The following is a 14,258-nucleotide window of genomic DNA, read 5'->3' as shown; positions in this document are numbered from 1 at the left end:
TTAGCCTAGGGGCAGGGAAGATCTTCCAAATTTGCATTCCCATTACACTTGGTCATTATGATTCTCATAGGAACTTGCTAGGGATGCCACAAGAGGAGAGATCCTAAGATTCTGCCCTGGAGGAGCTTAGCATTGTAGATGACCCTACAGTTTATGGAATTCTCTTCTTACAACAGCCCTACGAGGGAGGTCATGTAAGAATGATTACTGTCATTGTGCCACTGAGAAAGCTGGCCACAGAGGAACGCAAGGGCAGCTTCCTTCTTGCTTCTGGATCCCTGGCCTCTAGCACAGCGCTAGGCACACAGGGTTCCACTAGTTAAGGCTGGTGGGACTGACTTCTGAACTAAATCTAAGAGAGGTCAGATGACTTGTCCAAGATCACGTAGTTAAGTTAGTGTTAGAGCCAGGACTTAATGCAGGTCGTCTGTGCTCAGACCCCAAAACATTTCCCAGGATCCCATGACTCCTCTCAGATCACCACAATGCCATACAGACTAGGAGCATTCAAGAAGAAGCAGATGGGGCTGGTCTTGCAACCTCTTTGACTACCTTGGACAGCGAACTCCACTGGGCATCCATCAGCAAATCTGGCAATCAGCACCTCCTGTTTCTGGGTGTCTCCAAACCAGAACTCTGGGCCTTCTACCCAAGGAGGAGGTAACTCTCTGGGTGACAAGTGGCTTTTGGTTCATCATCTCATGAGGGCCTCCCGATCACCTGTGAATCAGGTCCAGCCACCAGCTAACCGTTTTGGTGGGATGGTATGGAGAGTGCAGGAGCCTTGGATTTCATGGTGAGGAGATGCCTTTTACCAAGGCAGCCCTGAACCTGCTCTCCATCATTGAGTATTAAAGGATTGCCTGGGGGGTGGAGTGGGACAAAGGGAAAGCAATTTATGCCCAGAGTCACACAGACTAGATGTGTCAGACTCTGGCCTTGAACTCAGCTTTTCCTGAATGTGAGGCAAGTCTTCTACTGCCTGCCTTAATACATTGCCTCTCACAGAGATTTTTTCCCTTTATTTTTCAGATCAGGAAACTGAGGCTTAGGGAATCGAGTGACTTTCTCAAAGTTACATAATGCCAGAGACAGGATTTGAACCCAGGTCAATTGAAATCAAGAGTTCTTTCCATTCTACACCAATGCCTTCCAGGTCACAGCATCCTAACAAAGATTCCCTTGGGCTTGTGGTGTTAGGCAAGAGAAAGGCTTGGGTATAGTACTACGGTTCTGTCCCTTAGGAAAATGACTTCTCCCCATCCCTGTCCTCAAAACTGAGGCTCATAAGAAAGAGTCTGGCTTTCAGAAAACAGGGGAGACCTTGTCAAACACCCTGTTGTTGTGTGGGGTCCCTCCCAATTTCTTAGGGACAAGTAGGCCTGAGGGACCTCATTCTGAGGGAAGAGAAATCTCCAATGCTTTCCTCTCTTCACCAGAAACAATGGACTCTTGGGAATTCTCCCTGGCCACCCAGAAGATTGAGCTAGATTCTGGTGGAATGTTTCAGCATAAACAGCCAGGGTCCTTTTAGTTGATGATGTCACATTTAACATGACTGAAAAAGGGAGCACATTATCACCTCTCATTGTCATGAATCAGATGGACAGAGTCGGGGGACTAAAAATCAGCCCCTCAGTCTGGTGCTAATACAGGAGTGTGCCCCAAGCAGATGGTGAATTCCTGGCCTAGTGGACATGGCAAGCTTAATTAAGCCTCATTGCCTTCTGGCCATTTACAAAGACTTATTGAGGTGCACACATTCGAGATTCCTCTGGTCTGTTTCCTGTTTTCAGGAATTATGGAGAATAAAGTTTCTGGGACAATTTCAGAGCATTGTGGCCTTCAGTTTATGAAGGAAATTTTACAGCTTGAAATCCTTAAACTGCAGGTGCTGTGCATCTTGGAGACAAAGAAGCTGAGTTTGGAGCATTGCCCTGACTTCCTAGCCTCCCTGTGCCTCAGTTTCCTCATCTGTAAAACGAGGGAATTGTTCCAAGCTACAAGAAAAGTTGGAGATGTCAGAAGGCCAGCTCCATTCATTTGACAGATGAGGAAACTGAGTCTCAGTTTCAAGTAACTCCCCAGAGGCCACAATAAGCATGAGCTGGTGTTTGAACCCAAAGCCTCTGGTTCCAGGGCCAGCCTTGGTACTCCTTGATACATGTGGAGAGGAGGCTGGTTATCTAATTATGGTGTGATTCGAACCTCTTTTGGGAAGTCACCAGAATGTCTAAGAAGACTCTGAAGCTTGATATTTGTGAAGAAATTATTGTGTCATGATTGATATCCACAATCTGATTTTCCTGAAGTACAAGTCACCCCCACCCTATAAACTCCTGTGGCTCCCTATTGCCTGCAGAATCATGTACCAGGGCCTCTGTTTGGCCCTTTCCAGCCCACCCCTGCTCCCTTTCCCATCTCCTTCTGCCCTCTTGGCCAGTGAACAGGCCCCTCCACCCCTCTGCTCCAGGCATTGTCTCTGGCGTGCTCTGCCTCCTGACCTCCCCTGCTGCAGGAAGCCTTTCCCAGCACCTATTTCTCCAGTAGAGAGGTTGCCTTCTGTATATTTGTTTGCATGTTGTCTCCCCCATTAGATGTGAGAGCAGGGACTCTCTTTTGATTCCTTTTGGGTCCCCATCATTTGGCTCAATGCCTGACATGCAGCAGATGCTAAATAAACAGTTATTGACTGACTGACTGATAACTTGGCCTCAGTTCATCTTTCCTGTCTCACTGAATGTTATTTCCCTGCCCCATTCTGCAGTCCAGCCAAACTGCCCTCTCTGGGCCTTCTGCCATCTCTGGGCCTGGTACTGGTCCTCTCCCATGCACAGAAGGCGCTTCCTCCTTCCTTCCCTCCTCTCTCTTGCTTTAAGATGCAGATAGCACTGTCTTCCACCTGGAGCTGTCCTGTTTCCCCTGACAGCTGGTGACCTCCCTTCCAAACTCCCTGGGATTTTCCTCCTTAGTTTGTGTTTGCACTCATTAACTTTCTATTCGTGCTGACCATATTCATCTGTCTTGCTGTTCTTCCCCAATAAGAAGAATGTGAGCTCCTTGGGAATGCAGATGAATTCATCTTCTGTATTCCCAGTGCCTGGAACACAAGAGATGCTGAATAAATGCTGGTTGATTGGTTGACCTGCAGATGGAAGTCCAAGTGGAGATTGCTCTCCAAGGTACTGCAGTCAAGTGAGAACCTGAACAGGCCTTAGCATATAAGGGCCAGGGTCTCCCATTGCATCCTGGGCCACCTCCAGTCATCCTGATCGCTCTCTGGCCCCTGGACCCAGAAAGTGAGGCTGGCGACCTTGCACAGCCTCTCTGACTCAGATCAAAGTCAATTGCAAGTCATGTCCTCACCTCCCTGATGTCATGGCCCCCTTTGAGAATGAAGGACAAAGCACAAGCAGAAGTGTAGTCAAAGAAGTTTCAGGACCAGCTGCCCCTGCCTTAACACTGTGGATGCCTCCTCACCCCTCCATGCTTCAGTCCTCTGAGTCTGTCCACCCACGTGTCCAGGGTCCGTGGCATCTCCTTCCACTCAGTCTTTCCAGACATTGGCTGTTCTTGAGCCGAGTGATCAGGCCACTGCTGTTCGCCTCTGTGTCCTTCGTGCCCAGCAGAGTGCTTTGTGCCCAGCAGGAGTCCAATAAATGTTTGCTGAATTTAATGAGGAGAGTTAGCATTTCCCAAGTCCCTAGGAAAGTGTCGATGAATTTAGATGATCCGATGCAGAGGGAAGGAATCAGAGCCAAGGTGGAAAAAGACAGTGATGACAACCAAGGAAATAGAAAGAACAAATGCAGACACCACTCCAAAGTGAAGGTAGCAAATCCCAGTCAGACCTAGGAGACATGCCCTCAGCCCCTTGGTGTACCGCACGCATCCCACACCTTCACAGAGGCAGGAGGGCCACCAGGGCGGAACTTCCTGTGGACTTTCAGATTTATCAGTGTATTGGATGTTTGGGGCTTTTCTCATCAAACGAATTAGTGCATGGGATATCTTTTGCACACCTTACAACAATCTATAGAAATGCCAGCTACTGGATTTTTTTTCCCCTTTCCCTTTTTTTCTTTTTCTTTAGTCTTTTAAAATAACCTTTGTTACATGAGATGGATCTGAGAGCAGAAAGGGACATTGGGGAAATTTCTGGTGATGTAAACAATGAGACAAAAAATCAATAAAATGTATTTAAAAAATAAACAAGAAGATGGACTAGGCGTCAGTAAGAGATTTACTGTGCTAGAAAGGAAGTGGTATTGTGGAATCTGGAGGCACAGGCTGATTTTCTTCCAGGCTGGAAACTCGGGGACCAACATCCCTGACAAGACTTTCTTAAGGGCCCCAGGCCAGCTCTGCTTTGGACACTTAAGGATTCCTGCATTTTCTTCTTCAGGTCTGGGAAGCAAAGATTCATCATTAGGGTGTGGTAAGTGGGCAGCTGCCCAGGACACTGAATCCATCAGGCAAAGACATCCCTGACCAGGTCCTTCCCCAAATCTACTGTGTCCCCAGAAGACCTTTTAAGCCATTTCCCCCCCAAGCACAGAAAAGCCCAACTCAGCTCTGTTCATGTGGCCAAGCTTTGACAAGGTGCATTTGGAACATAGGCCTTTGATATGAACCAGGGTCTCTGATTCCTCCTGGCAGATCACAGATTTAGAGTTGAAATCCCCCCCCACACACACACACACCTTGTTTTACAGGAAAAGAAACCAAGACTCAGAGAGCGGAAGCTGACTCCCAAGGTCACACAGGGAGTAATTAACAAAAACTCCATTTTGAACTCTGGTCCTCTGACTCTGAATTTTGTGCTTTTGGACTGTATCCCACTGATTTTCCCTCTCTCGTCCTTCCTAGCCCTAATGATCTCCTCCTATGATTTCGCTCATGCTTAGATAAAGGGCTGCATGATCAGACAAGTCTGAAGAATTAGGGGAGATGCAGAACGCTGGGGCTGGGGGCCAGGGGAGGCCCCGCATGACTCAGGCCACAGGCAGGCCTCCTTCCTACCCCAGGCGGTCTTTCCTACAGAGCAGCCCAATGGAAGGCATGCCCAGGGACTGGACATCTCTTCATCTCTGGGGAGCTGCTGCTGCTTCTGGGTGAGTCTCAGCATAGGAACATGCTGAAACTCACTTTGGACTTAGGCCCCCAATGTGGGACTTTGATCCCCCTGAACTGCCCGACGTCCAGCTGGGGGGTGTTCCTAATGCCACCCAACGAGGGACCTTTGTATCTGTCAGGCAGAAACTTTCAGCAAGTAAAGGAAATTTAAAAAATGAAGCCACTTCATGGCCTGAGACTGAATGCTATACTCAGGGCCCAGAGACGTGGGTTCAAATCCTGCCTCAGAAACCTGCTGGCTGTGTGACCCTGTGTAACCCACCTAGTTTCTCTCTCCACTTCAGTCTCCTCACCTGTAAAATGGGGACTATGTGGTACCCACTTCACTGGCTTTTTGGAAGGGTCAAGTGAGATCAGGACGATGCAGCTGTTAGCCAGAAAGAACGTCAAATGTGGGGTCAGAAAGCCTGGCTTGAAAGCCCTGCTCTCCCACTGGCCACTGCATGACTTCAGGCAGCTCACTGCAGTCTGGTCCTTGATGTCTGAACTCGTGGACCAAGGGGCTGAGCAAGGCAACCTCTAAGGTGTTTCTGCTCCCACATTTGAAAATTGCTTTGCCAACCTTAAGTAGTGTAGAAATGACCTTTTTATGATGATTCTTGGCTCCCCTAAGAACACTTCTATATAGAATTTAAAGGCCTTCCCCGCGTGCCTCCGCCCAGGGAATCTTCTTCGTGTCTATACTGAGGCAGGCAATTCCGGCCTTCCTGCTGATGCTTACCCATAACACTCCATCTCCCACCACCGTGTCTTTGCACGAGCTGTTTGCCTCACCTGGATGCTTGTCCTCTCCAGCCCCTCCTCAGAATTTCTGGTTTCCTTTAAATCTCTTCTCAGGTGCCACCTTCTGCCTTTTTCCAAGGTCCCCTCCCCTCATTCCTCCCCTTGAAAAGTTGTTGCATATTTTTTGTATGTTATTATATATGCTGTGCTCTCTCCTCCAACAGAACATTAGCTATATGAGGGCAGGGCTTTCGCTTGTTCGTTTTGCTTTTCTCTTTGCATCTTCAGCACCTAGCACAGTGCCTGGCATTCAGCAAATGCTCATGGATTGATTCCTATTTGTGTTGCCTGGGACTAGTCACTTAACCACTTTGTGCCTCAATTTCCTCATCTGTAAAACAGACATAATAATACTTAATGTCACAGGGTTGCTGTGACAAATAGTCTCTGTTAACCTCGACATGCTATAAAAATGGCAAGCAAGTTCTTGGCCTCTCTTGGCCTTGGTTTTCCCTGCTGTAAAGTGGAGGGATTGCACTAGGTAAAGGCCTCTTATTCAGGGGTCTATGAACTTGTTTTAAAACGGTTTGGTAATTGCATTTCCCTATATTTGATATCTCTATAATGCCATGTGTTTCATAATTTGATTCTGAGAAGGAGGCCCATCGGCTTCCCCAGCCTGCCTGAGGAATCCATGACCCGGCTATTGATCCCTGGGCGAGGTGGGCTCGGAGATCCTTCCCAACTCTGGAGTCTGTGCTGTATTAGGACGATGGATGGGCCCTAGAGTAAGAAAGGCACTTTTAGGTGAGACTTGAGCAGTCAGAGTGTGCTTTCTCATGAGATAGTCCTTTTGGGATTGGGTGTCTTGGAGGCACTCTGCCCATACAGGGCAGGGAACTGGGGTGAGGAAGTCGGGTGAACAAAGCCTAGCTCATAATTAGTGAAATGAATTAGTTACAATAGGAAGCTTCCAGACAGCCAGGTTGAGCCCCTCTCCTGCCCCCACCCCCCATTAACCAGAGTTTGATGCCCCTTGCCCAGGGTGTGGTTTCTGGTGTCCCCACCACCCCCCTCCCCTGCCCGGGGTAAAAATCTCTCCTTACATCTCAGCCTCCAAATATTCAGCTCCCACAGAGTGCTTCAAGTTGGTGTGAGGCACCAGACCGCCCATTGACAGCCAGATTTCTAGAGCAGGGAGGTACAATGAGAAATCTCTCTTTCCCCATATAACGGCAGGTACCCACCTGGACACATAAGTGACCCAAGGCTTGGGACCTTTAAATCCAATGCTGAATATTTAAGAGCACCTGTACCTGATATATCCTTGGCACTTAGTAAATTCATGCTTGTTCAGTTGAAGGGATGCCGCTATTTAAGGCCCCCGAGGGCAAGAAAGACTTGTTTAAAACAATTAATACTTGTTTTTCTTTTAAATTTTTTTCCTGAACCGCCTTAATTTCTGAGAACATCCTCCCTTCCCCCCTCCCCAGGAAGCCATCACGTATAACAAATAAAAGAGGGAGGATGGAAGAAGTATTGCAGGAAAATGAAGCAGCCCATCCACCAAGTCGGGCTGTATGCAATGTTTCTGCAGCCGTTGGCCCCCGCCTCTGAAAAGAAGGACAAGCTGCATTTCTCATTTCTTCTTGGAGACCAAAAGAAGGAAGACCTTGGAGCGATGAAAGCAGAAGCAGCAGATACAGAGTCTGAGTCGGGAAAGGTCCCACAGGAGCTGGTGCCTCAGGCTCCACCCAGACTGCCCGCTTCTCCATGACTGGGCTGTCAGCGACTCTGTTCCAAGCTCTCTTTGCTTTATAAGAGGTTATGTTCGGACTTGGGACTTAAACTAAACAGATTTCCTATAGGAAATACACACAAAATTACAGGGTTTCTAAAGTTACTTTTATCGACATTTCTCCCTGAGAAATCTTTCTCCCTGGAAAAATAAATTCACAGGATGTAATTAAAACGGTTATATGTGTATGTTGGACTGGCCCAGTCTTAAGTGCTTCTCCAAATGGACCACTGAGGGAAGAAATGAAAGCCAGCTTTGTTTCACTCTATTAATGCTGATATTTATTAATTATGAAATGAGACTCTCTCCTGTTAATTTATTGGGACTGAAATAGCCTTTAGTCAGACCTGGGCTGGACAGATTCAGAAATCGATTTGTCTTTCAGGCAAAACCCAAGAGGAGAAGATAGGTCCTAGCTTTGGGCTGGCCTGATGGATAAGTGGAGAGGGCATGAAAGACTCCAGAAATCTCATGAATGGCTGGATGTTTATTTGGGCAATTCTAGGCTGGGTTCAGGCCCTTGTTGTTAAAACAAATTGTCACTTTGTATGGAGAGAAGAAAATAACTTTGGGAACAAAGTCGAGGGAAACAAAAGCAATATTGTCTGTTGCTCAGAGTCTTTCCTGCCCTTTCCTGTCTTGGGCAGCCTGGGCACTTGAGCGGGCCTCTGCTTGCCATGATACCCTCCTTGGGAGCAGCACTCATGGGCAGGTTCACTTTCTGGGGAGCCTTTAGAACCAAAATGAAACTACAATGTCCTGGGATCCTAAGGGACATCAACTCTAACCCTTTGTCATACAGAGGGGGAAGCAGAGGCCCCTCTCCTCCAATCATGAATAACTCAAAGTCAAGATAATGATGGGCCAGAGGCAGAATTAGAACCAGAGCCTCTGAGCCCAAATCCAGTACTCTGCCATGATACCACAGTCAGGTGGATTTGGCATGAGTGGAATAAGCAGATCCAAAAGCTTTTGATTAATGGCTCAATGTCATCTGGAAAAGTGGGGAGCTCTGGGAATCTGTGCTGGTCCCTGTGTGGTTTAGCCTGATAGCGTCTCAGATCAGAATTTAAAAGGCACTCCGAGATGCCCAACCCTACCTAAACTGGAATCTGTTCCGCATTATCCCTGACCAGTGGGCATGCTGCATCTGGTTAAAGGCCTTCCGTGAAGTAGAGCGGGTCATCTTCCATAAAGCCAACCCCATTCCATGTGAGACAGCTCTTCTCATTGTTAGGAAATGTTTTCTTAGGGTGAGTCTAAATCTTTCTCTTCGCATCCTTTGGCCGCTCACTTTTCCCAGTCCTGCTCTCTGGGGCCTAGTAGAACAAGAGTCCACCTCTCTTCCACATGTCAATGATCACATTTCTCCTCAGTCTTTCCTCTTCAGCACAAGCAGTCCCACTTCCTTCCAGCATATTAATGTCCTTCCTAAAGTTTGGTGCCCTGGATTGCACATGATGCTCTTCTCATTGCTCACTTAATTACGGCAGTTCTGACAGCGGCTGGCATGAAAGTGAACTGTCAGATTAACAAGGGGTACAGAGCTGGAAGGAAAAGCAATCACAGTGGGAGATGCAGAGTTCAGGTCCAAAAGATATGGACAGAAAAGAGTATTGAAATGGGTCTGATAAGAAGTGTTTCATATAAACACATTTTAAACTCTCACACTTGAGTTCCAAAAATTATGAGATGGGGAGGCAAGATTAGACAGCATTCTGTCTGGAAAAATCTAGGGGTTTTCATGGGCTACAAGCTCAGTGATGTCGGACAAGGCAACCAGAAAGTTAACTTCATGTTTGGAGGGAATTGAAAGGCAGTTCCTAGGACTAGGCAGGTAGGTAGCAATCCCCCTGTATGCTAGCCTGGTCAGAGCATACCCAAAATGTTGCGTTCAATTCTGAGTGCTACATTTCAGGAAGGACTTTGAGGAGTCAGAGGGAGTCCAAAGGAGGGCAGTTTAGATGTGGGGAGTCCTAGGACTCATGCCATATAGTGCAATATCCAGGAAGGACCTGGGACATTTAGCCTGAAATAGAGAAGATGAAGGCTTTCCATCACGTGGAAGACAATCAGATACATCTGTTCCCTAGTTTAGAGGGCAGAAAAATGGGCAATGAGTGGAAACCACAGAGCAATTCCACCTTGGTGTGTGGGGGGAGGGGAGGGGAAATGCCTCCTAACAATTTGAGATACCCAAAGGTGGAATTGGCTGTCTCAAGACCTAGGGACTTTCCCCTCCCTGGAGGGCTTCACACAGAGGCTGCAGGAGCATTTGTGGATGATGGAGATTATGAAACAGGGACAAATTTGACCTTGTGGCCCCTGGTAGCTTTCCCAGCTCTAGGTTCTATAATTCTATGACTTGAGTCCAGGGCCAGTTCCCACCTCTTACTAATATTGGCTGGTTTCCTCAGTGAATTTTCTCTGGGTCCAAAACTTGGGTTTGAATAGGTTCTGGGATGTAATTAAAATTACAGAATCTCTCCGTAATCAGTTCATTGCCTCCGGCCCTAGTCCTCTGACTTTTGGACTAGCTTCCTCTCTCAATATCAATCTGTGTATCTGATTCCCGTTCTCTGCCAGCTGAAGGGGATCAAGATCAGACCTTCCTCTTCCTTCTCCTTTGTCTCAGCTGCACTATGTCTCTCCTGTACTGGGCACTAGAAGGACCTCAGAGCTCCCTATGTGGGCTTTGTATCCTCTAGCTATCGGGTGAAGATGTCACTGGATGAGGAGTGATGTATGCAAAGTATATATTTTTTAAAGCAATTGGGGTTAAGTAACTTGCTCAAGGTTACACGGCCAGTTATTTCTGGGTGTGGTGCTGAGTATCTGAGGCCGGATTTGATCCAGGTCATCCCTACACTGGAGCTGGTGCTCTTACTTGCTGAGCCACCTGGCCGCCCCAGGTGCAATGTATTGTATTGTAATGTTATTACAATGTAATGCAATGTTATTACAATTACAATGTATTGTAAAAAATGCAAATTATTTTTAAGAGAAAGGAAGTCCAAATAGTTCAGGGTCAGGAGTGAGCATTAGGAAAGCCTCATGTAGAAGATAGTGCCTGAACTGTGCCTTATAGAAAGCTAAGAACTTTGGGGGGGGGAGGGGTGCAGAAAAGATCGTTAAGTCATAGCATCATAGACCTAGTTGGTGCTAGAGGAGACAGCAGAGATCAGCTGATCTGATCCCTTCATTTTACAGATGGAGAAACTAACGACCAAGAAAGTTGAGGTGAGTTGCCCAAGGTCACAGGTGGGATAAGTGCCTGCTCTGGGATTCAGACTCAGGTGCTACGGCATCAGGGAATCCTTGTGGGAAGGAACAATGCCCATGTGTGATATCACACAAGCAAAACAGCTGGCATTCCAGTTTGAAATGGAGACTGTGTGAGGGCAAGAAGGATGGAGAATTCAGTATGTAAAGGCAGGGTTGGGGCGGGCGGCATCCTGCTGTTTTTCAAGGCCAAGCAGAGATCTTTGTATTTTCACCCAGTGGTGGTAGGCACTCACTGACCACTTGTGTGTCGATGGGGTGCCATGATGGGGCCGTGCCTTGGGTCCATCTATTTGCTGGCTGGGTGGCATTCTGGCCTTTTAATAAGAAACACACGAGAGGTGATGCTCCTTGGTGCTCCTCCTGGATCAGCACTGATGCTCTTGGACAAAATTAAGATGGACACACTGCAAGCTTTGACTCCATCGATTCCCTACTGGTCTGCTTGCCGAGACAAAAGCTTCTCTCAGTGGGTTCCATAGATGGAATTGTGCTGTGTTAACAGCCCCAACTGTGTGTCCAAAAAGGTGATTTTGAGAGTTAAACAGTGATTTTAGATGGATTCAATCTTGCATTTCTTTCATTTTTCATCTGGCCGTCCTTCAAAAAACGAAACAAAACAAAACAATAAAACAACAAAGAAGGTTCATTGAGATCTCTCATTTCAGGATATGGTCTTCTCTCCTCCCCTGAATTAAATCTTTCCTCGTAACTAAGACAAAAGCTCAGCCCCAACTGCCAGTGCAGAGACCCGCCTGCCAATCCCCCCCTCGATCTCCTTCGATTCCCATGTCTCCAGATCACTTCCAAAATTCATGCTTTCACTGAGGGCAAATGTGGACATGCTATGGATATTGGAACTCAGCCAAGAATTTCAGTTCTGTGTGTCATTGACCTTTCCTATAAATCCACCACCTTGCCTCTCATGTGGCTTTGTACTTCACAAATCTGATCAGTGTGTGACCTAGAGAAAAATGACTGGGAAAGGAAGGCTTGAGTCTTTCCTTTGACACTTTCTAGGGGCAGATAATTCCACCTTTCTGGCCTGGTTACCTCATATGTAATATGAAAATAATGATGCCTGTGGCCGACCTCACAGGTTTGTTGTGAAGTTCAAATTAGATATATACATAAAACGCTTTGCAAATTTTAAAACATTTTCCAAATGTCCATTATTACTATATTAGCCTGTAACATTGTATCCAAGGTCCTATACACTGGCAGCAATGAGAAAGGAGAAGGAAACATTGGCCATGGCCTTCTTCAGGGTCTTAGCTTGATAAGAGAACATGCTCATAGGATGTGCTATAGAACGCCCCATTGCAAGGTTTATAGTGCTAAGTGGAAAAGAAAAACTGCCTTTTGTTCTCCCAGCCAGCAGTGTTGGACATCAGAGTGCGGGCATCTGGGACGGTGCTTGGCACCAGCTTTTCTGGGACCTGAGTTTAAATGAAGTCTTCAGTAGTCATAACTCGGAAGGAAGCAAGGCGTGGCCCTTTTCTGTCTCCTTCCCCCTCCTCCTCCTCTTCCTCCTTCCTCCTCCCCTACGTGCAGTCCCCCCTCCACCTTCCCTCCCACCCCACCCACTTCTCCCCCTCCCTCTTCCTCCTCCCCCTCCTCCTCTTCCTCCTCCCCCTCCCCTTCCTCCTCCTTCCTCTTGCTCCTTCATCTCCTTCCTCCTCTCTTTTCCTCTTCTTTTTACTTCATCCTCTTCCTCCCTTACGTCTTCTTCTCTATCCCGTCCTTCCCATCTTCTTTCTCTTTTATTTTCTTACACTTCCCATTCCTCATTTTTCCTAGCCATCCTTCATTTTCTTATAGCTTCTCATCTTTTTTCCCCTTGCTTAGGGAAGATCTTTCCCCTCTTCTTCTTCCCTTTTTCTTCCTCTTGTAGACACAGAGAGGTGGTACAGTTGGATAGATCTCAGGACTTGGAATCAGGAAGGCTTGAAGTACAGTTCTGCCTCAGATCCTCCCTAGCTATATTGCCCTGGGCAAGTCACTTCACTTCTGTCTGCCTCCATTTTCTGGATTGTAGAGCGGAGGTAATAATGATCCCCACTTCACAGTGTTGATGTGGGGACCACATGGGGTTGCTGCACAGAGTTTTGCAAACTTTCAAGTTCTATAGAAATGCCAGATGGCATCCTTCATCATCTTCCTTTCTCAAACGAAAATCTGCATTTTCCTCCTTTACCTGATCTTTGAAAAGAAATTTTTATCTTCTAGTAAATGACATTTTTTTGTGTTCGAGACGATGCCTTTGTTTCGCTGCACTGCCAATACGAACATTCAGGGTGGTGTGAGTGACTGATGGCACACATCCCTTGGTCAATAGGAATGCTGATGTTTAGGAGAAAAATGAGGCCAGTCCCGTGAAATGAAACCATGGGAATTGGGAAAAAACTCTCCATCCACTCTGTGGGCCAGCCTGCCCCCATGCCTCACCCTGCGCCCCTGCACCTCACCCTGCCTCTCACCCAATGGCTCCACGTCTCACCCTACATCTGTGTCTACCCAGAGCCAACTCTCCCTCTGGGCTGAGGGCTCTTCAGCTTGGTTCGGCCTCCCAAGACAGAAGAAAGACCTTCCAGGTCAAGAGGAATACCGGTTTTCAGTAGATGTCATAACCAAGCTCTCCTTATGCCACTCAGGTATTATAAAGATTAATGAGCTGGTGTGTGTAAGCTACTCTGTTTGGCCTTCTGAGGAAAATGGGGCTGTATAAATAGGAGGCATTATTAATCTTTCATAGAAAGAAATATTAACTTTGGCGAAAGTTAGAACTTCTTTGCTATGATAATAGAAAAAATAAACATTTGCCCAAGAGTGCTATGCGGTAGGCCTGGGACAGAACAGAAAAGCAGACACAAGCATTCTGGAGGGACACAGTGGGGTCTCCTAGAGAGCAAAGGAGACCCTGCTTCTAGCCCTGGTTTTCTTTGTAACTCACTGGGTGTCCTTGGGGCAGCCCCTCTGACCCCCGACTCTCAATCTCCTCATTCAGTCAGTAAATTTAGATCCCATCACTGTGATTGACTATCTCTGTGACCCTGGGCCAGTCCCTGAGCCTCAGTTTCCTCCTTCTGCCAAATGAGGGGATGGGCCCACCTGGCCCCTCAGCTCCTTTTCAGCTCCTGAGTGACTTCACCAGTGTGGGCCCCTGTAGCGGCAAGGACCCCAAGCGTCCTCAGGGTTTGCCGCCCATACAGGTTCTTGGATCTGCTTTGTTAAAGGAAAGCAACTCAAAATGGGTTAACAAGCTTACTTTAATCAGTCAGACCATATATCGTTTACTTTGTTCAGGGGAAAAAGGTCA

This window comes from Petaurus breviceps, unplaced genomic scaffold (genome assembly GCF_028583685.1).
Source record: "Petaurus breviceps papuanus isolate PSGF00001 unplaced genomic scaffold, PetGlider_PUasm1.0 567, whole genome shotgun sequence".
Classification (NCBI taxonomy): domain Eukaryota; kingdom Metazoa; phylum Chordata; class Mammalia; order Diprotodontia; family Petauridae; genus Petaurus; species Petaurus breviceps.
Note: the sequence above shows the minus strand (reverse complement) of the source record.